General features: G+C 44.2%; 1 long non-coding RNA gene across 1 annotated transcript; it reads right to left on the bottom strand.

Annotated features, from left to right (window-relative positions):
- Positions 1 to 1,036: 1,036 nt before the first annotated feature.
- LOC126542833 (uncharacterized) lies at positions 1,037 to 4,729 on the bottom strand. Its single transcript, XR_007601856.3, has 4 exons — positions 4,657 to 4,729; positions 2,845 to 2,948; positions 2,502 to 2,558; positions 1,037 to 1,366 (listed from the first exon to the last, which is right to left on the bottom strand). It is a non-coding gene; the product is annotated as an uncharacterized lncRNA (long non-coding RNA).
- Positions 4,730 to 5,962: the final 1,233 nt, after the last annotated feature.

The raw sequence follows: 5,962 nt of genomic DNA, 5'->3' as shown, positions 1-5,962 counted from the left end.
ACTATTACTGGGGTAACCACTGGAATTTTTTTGCCAATCCCCTATCGTGTGTATGTGCTATGGGCCTTTAACAGCAACAACAAGAACACAACGACAGCTAGGGCAAGAAGTAAAATAGGGGTAAAGGAAGGCCACTTATGTGACCGAGAGAGAAATTAGTTGACAGAAGAGCAAAGCCTGCTGGCGGCACCCTAACTGTCTAGAACGCGGCAGACTCCTGAATATCAATCAGCAGTGTGGGGAAGGAGAATAAAGGATGAGCAGATGACAGAGATAGGAAGGAAAAGCGTGCTCAGAGCTGATAACAATCCCGAGCAGCGTTTCTCCAGAGTTACGCTAGGTGTGACTGTCACTGCTTCGCAGTCCGGCGAGTACTGATCACAACGGTTTGTCACTTAATTCGAAAAGATGAAGTTAATTTCTTGTTTTGAAACGCTATTTTAAAAGTTGTCTGCCGGTGCATAAACCTAAGCTTGCAACGGTGGGCTGTTGCAGACTTCATCCGTCGCAAGGCACGCTCACGTGAAACGATTATCAATGCTTCTAAAATTGAACGTTTCTTTGCAAGAACCGACCATTTATCATATCGATTCAGACTCAGCTACTGCACATGTAGCAGTACCTGGCCAGGAACAATAACTAATCGTCCCCTGTCACTTGTAGAACTCTTGGAAAAAGTTGCAGTTATCTGTCCTTGCTTTTTCTCTCTCTCTCTCTTGCAGTTGTCTTGACTGTGGACCTGACTGACAAAAGTACTTTACCGCTGTTTTTCGACCTTCAGTGACATTGAGCATCATTGCCAAGCCCTAAATGATTCTTTCTGTACTAACTAAAAAACAAAACAACAACAATAATAAAGTGCTTCGCAGTTTAGCTCTAGAGGGATCTAAAAATACGTTATGCCATGTCAGTTCTTGCTGTGAGTTCACGGTTACATAGGCTCGTCCTTTAGATTGGTCCACTGCCAAAATGTTGAACCATTCGGTTGCCGATGAAATAATGAACGCGTAATTTGTACTGCGAATCGCGTGAGTGAAAGACAAAAACGCAAAGAAAAAGAAACTAGGTTAACGAGAATGGTCGACACCCTTTATCATAGTCTCACGTGCTTCATATGATGCTGGTCTGCAAGAAATGCATACATCAGGTTTTGTTATTTTCGGAGCAACTTTATGCAGTCTGAGATTGTGATGAAGCAATTGCTGCGTCTGCTTTTTCAATTCATGCGGCGCTTCTTCTTTTCTTATTTTTTTCTTTTTCGTTAGGGAATATTGCAGGCACCTTGATCTCGAAGCAGCTACTTGAGCTGAACATTCTTTAGCGGACGCGAATCACAGGGTCAGTCCATCGTTGTTTCTTTTTCAGCCTGCAATAAAAAAGGGTAAATAGAAATAATGTATTCATAATTGTCAAAAAGAAAATAACAAGAAGGAAGCATACAGTCCTCCAAGCGGCGCATCTAATAGTCACAGTGTTGATTTACGACTCTAGACGTACCTACGGGCCAGTCAATCATTAAGGTCAGTCATCCAGTTGTGGTACAAACTACGTAAGCGTAAGCTTCAATTGAACGAGGTTGGTCGAATTGTTGAACAAAATTCGCTAGAGATGTCGTAATTAGAGACTCGCAAATTAGCAAGGAATAAAAATAACTCGTAAACAGAAACGAATGCCCAATCGAGCTGTCACCCTGATCTCCGCCTCAGTCATGAGTTTCTGTTGGGCTGTTTCTTTATGTTGTTGCTTTGTGCCGTTAAGCGACGATGCAGGGCCCGGGTAATGAAACAATTATATTGTTATTATTGTCCGTTGCGCGCTTCGTAGGAAGTTCATGCAGTACTTTGCTTCGGTTATGGCAAGGGTCTGGTAATCGGGAGTGGCGGGTGATGAGAAAGTAATTGAATCGAGCGAGAGGAATCGTTAAGATATAGCGACCGTTTGATTTTGACTGAATAATGTTTCTTCTAATATTCAAATGTTTTAATTTCTTCGCCAACTTTAAATTTCTCTCTATGTACGTCATCAACTATTGTTGTCAAATTATAAAGTATATTGGGTGAGTGCTGCTTCCTTTTCTGTGCTTTCGTTCATGGGTGGGCGAAATATGACTATTCATTTTGCTTGGTTATGTGCATCTATTTTTTTTCATCATTCGTCGCCCACGATTAGCCGATCCGACTCATAACGTAGGCGGTGCGCCGCTAGGTCCACGAACTAATAGCCCCAAATCAAAATAAATATTGGCATAGAATCGTTGAATTATCCCAGCCTTGCTTAACACAGATACAAATGGCTTTGACAATTGAGTGAGGCTCTCGTAAGCGTAAGCAAGCAAATTGTTCCTGAAAGGTAGGCAAAGTTAGGTGATTTTAGTTCACCTTGGTTGTATTTAACATGGACGGGTCTTCAGTGCTGATAACCTTTCAAATCGTACATATTTAGCGCTAAGGAGGAAAGACGGGTACGTTCAGATTATACAAGTACGCAGGTGACATGCTCACCACAAACTTTGGCCGCTCGGCGTCAACATAGTACTGAAGATCTTCTTGATTTCCTTCCTGTAAAAAATACAGTAAAAAAGGCAATGAAAATACGCAAAGCAACAATGTTTTTGTTTACCTCTAATTAAAAACAGAGTGGGTCACCGTTAACGTTAACGAACTATGCCTTAGGTAGATTGCTGAAAGCGCGCACGCTTCTCGTTTTGGGTCTTGGATGGCGTTGTTCGATGAAATTTTACTGAAGTCTGTTCACCCTGGATTAAGTCCCGTGCAGAGAGTGTGTGTATGTGTGTGTGTGAGAGAGAGAGAGAGAGCAGGAGATAGTTCGAACGTGTATACATACTTGTGCCAATACGCTTTACCGTGGAGATCCAAGAGGAATGCGAGGGCCGACATTCCGAGCCATATGCCCAGGTAGCCGCCGGCGTACGCAAGTAGTTCGATCCGCTGTATGACGTGGTCATAGAATAAAAAAAAAATACTGTCGTTGAGCGCACTGGTTATTTTCTAGGATTTTGTTTCTAGAGCGATTCTCGTTTCATTTCTTGGCTTCTATATGCCAATCACAGTGTTGTTAACTGCTGGCTTTTCGTAGCACCCATCCTCAATCATTAGTATCACCTGTTCTTCGGCACTGCTGCGACTCGTGTGGGGGCGGCCAATTTTCAACAATTGTCGAAGGTAGACGAGAAAGCGTGTCGACATCGAAGTTTAAAGAAAACGAGAACAGCCTGCACAGATACCGGTGGGAGCCATAGAACGCGGGGGGCAAAATGTAAAGCTCTTAATTGATCGGCATACTTGCAATGGATCTTTGTAAAGCAGGCGAGAGCCCCGAGAGCTTCATCTGAAAACATTCTAAATTTTTCTGATTGTCTTCGCGCAAACGTTTCCAGACTTGAACAAACTCTGTGAAAGCTGTCTCCGCATCATTTGAAGAAGAGGAGTAAGATGTTAGCTACAGGCGGATGTAGCCTTGCAAAGGCATGTCGGCGGTTGCTTCGCCTGAGCATGTCATAAACATGCTGCCACATAAAGCATTTTGCAAGTAATGTCAATTGTCACCGCTCGCTGAGGGCATCGGTATCTTCAAGAAACTTCGAAAGAAAGAGAAACACTTCTCTCATGTAAATACAATGTCCTTGCGGGAAACAATCATGTATGGTCACTCGGGGAGCCTTTCTGTTTCAATACGCTGGAAAGAGTCTCGACCTTTTCCACGGATTCTGTAGACTCTAACAAGTAATGTTTCAAATCACAGATGAACGTGGCAGAGCCAACACTTAGGTGACGTCGAGCTCGGGTCGTCACACCGGCATTTGTGCTGAACGCACGCATATACAAGGTAGGCATCTTCGGACCAGCTAAGTTCCTTCGCCATGCGGAGGTAATGCTCTGGAAATGGGTTAGGGACAACTTGGCAGAGACATTGCTGCAGTTTCTGCACGATGCAGAGTTACAAGCTTTTATATGATTTTCTATTATTCTCCATATTCTTTACGGTAAATCCTCACAAAATTAAAAAAGAAGAGCGAAAGTTGTTCACGATAGTTGCATGTCATATTCACTGTGTGTTCTTGACACACTCTCATCGTCGGCTTGCATGGCAGTGCTTGAAGTACAAGAATGTCGCATCTTCCCTTCGGGACACACCGATATCCGGTGAAAGTCACTGAAAGTTCATGGGAAATACTGCGTAGCCGTTTCACGTCACACAATAGCCGCTACAAAGGCTACCCCCCCCCCTCCGACGTTCTCAGCCAGCCAGAAATCAGTCCTGCCGATGTTGTCCTCTCTTTCATCTCATGGTTCCTTTTGAAATTTGGCAAAAATGGCTGAGAATATCACAGTTCCTCGGTTGTATGCATTTTGAAATCTGCGATGAGTAATCCAGAGCACGGAATGCGTAGCAAAATGCCGAGGCCCAGTACGTACAGAAGTGCCAACGTATGCAAATTTCGAGGTGTTTTCGGCATACAGGCGACGGACGGAGGAATCCGCTACCATATAAAGCTCTGCTGTAAAATTTACTCGACCACACAGCCTAGCTCTCTTAGCGATACGTGTCTTTCAAGGCATTCGACTGTGCAGGTTGCCGTTAGTAAAGTGCATTTGACTGAATCATTTGAGGGGAAATGAAAACGTTTCACTTAACGGTCAGCGTAGGCTGGTACAGGACGAGCTCTTCAATGTCTGAGCGGAAGCGAAGCTTCAGAGTGAACTTCTCCCTGCAGTCAGAAAGAAAATAAGCAAACAGCAGGAGAACTGGTGCAGAATATAGTGCATGCTCTCCAATCACATTTACATGAACGCGAGGTGAGCGCATAGAATATGCTATGGCGCATCACCCTGATGCAACACGCTGTCACTTACATATAACTCGTTGAAAACGAGTTATATGTACACAAGATGTACACAAGAATGGCAATGTTCATGAGCTCCTCTTCAACAACGCTGGCTCCCCCAAACTTGCATCACTGCATAGGTGAAAGCAGGCTAGTGCCAGAATTGAATGAACGTCTTTGATGAGAATTTCGGTCACTGCATAGGTGCCACTGGGCATGGGCTTCTCTTCAGCTAGCCTAGCTCATTTCAGCTATCATAACTGGGCATGCGAAACTAGGCGTGTGCAACGCTTCAATGAATTTCCTTGAAGAGAATTTGGTCCACTGAACATTGGCCACGAGGTATGTGCCCATCTCCAATAAACCTTGTTGACACTAACTTGTATCACTAGGTATGAGTCACACTTCAATGTAGTGAAATTGGAAGGAAAGCACTCGAGTTGTCTATTATAGGAAAAAGAAAGGCGTCCAGGAAAACTACGGAATTTCAACATTCCGTCTGCCCTCACGAGTACGCAAGATCATTCATAGCTACATGGGCTATAAGCTGTGGAAAAAAACATGACCTTTTGCTTTTTTGTAACTAAAAGTCAAAAAAAGAAATTTGTAGGGAAAATATAGGTTAGAGTAACTACAATTTTATAGTGAATAGTCGTTTTACGTCCCGCGGACGCTGTAGGGGAGGTCTACAGAGAATTTTGCCCAAGTGGGGATCTTGACCGTGCGCTACGATGCACACGGGCGTCTTCGCAGTTTGCCTCCCCTCAAACTGCAGTCTCCGGAGCCGGGGATTAGCCCGCAATTTCGAGCTGAGTATACTAGCGCCTTAGGTACTCAGCTACCCCGAAGGGCGATAGGGCAAGGTTATACAAGCATATGAATGTGCTGAGTCCAGATATGTGTGGAACGATTCCACGCTACTGCCGGTTGAAAGCGTATGTGGCCCAGGTTTAAAGGGTTCATAACTAACTTGCTGATGGTCGTCGCGAAAGCGACGGTTGGACATTATTAGGGCAGCTCATGGACTTTCTCTGTTTTCTCGCCAACTTGGACTAACGGGTCGTCTACCTTCTCGTAGAGTAAGGGTCTCCTGTGATGACGAAACCACGTTCATAA

This window comes from Dermacentor andersoni, chromosome 3 (genome assembly GCF_023375885.2).
Source record: "Dermacentor andersoni chromosome 3, qqDerAnde1_hic_scaffold, whole genome shotgun sequence".
Classification (NCBI taxonomy): domain Eukaryota; kingdom Metazoa; phylum Arthropoda; class Arachnida; order Ixodida; family Ixodidae; genus Dermacentor; species Dermacentor andersoni.
This window is presented reverse-complemented; position numbering and strand designations above follow the sequence as displayed.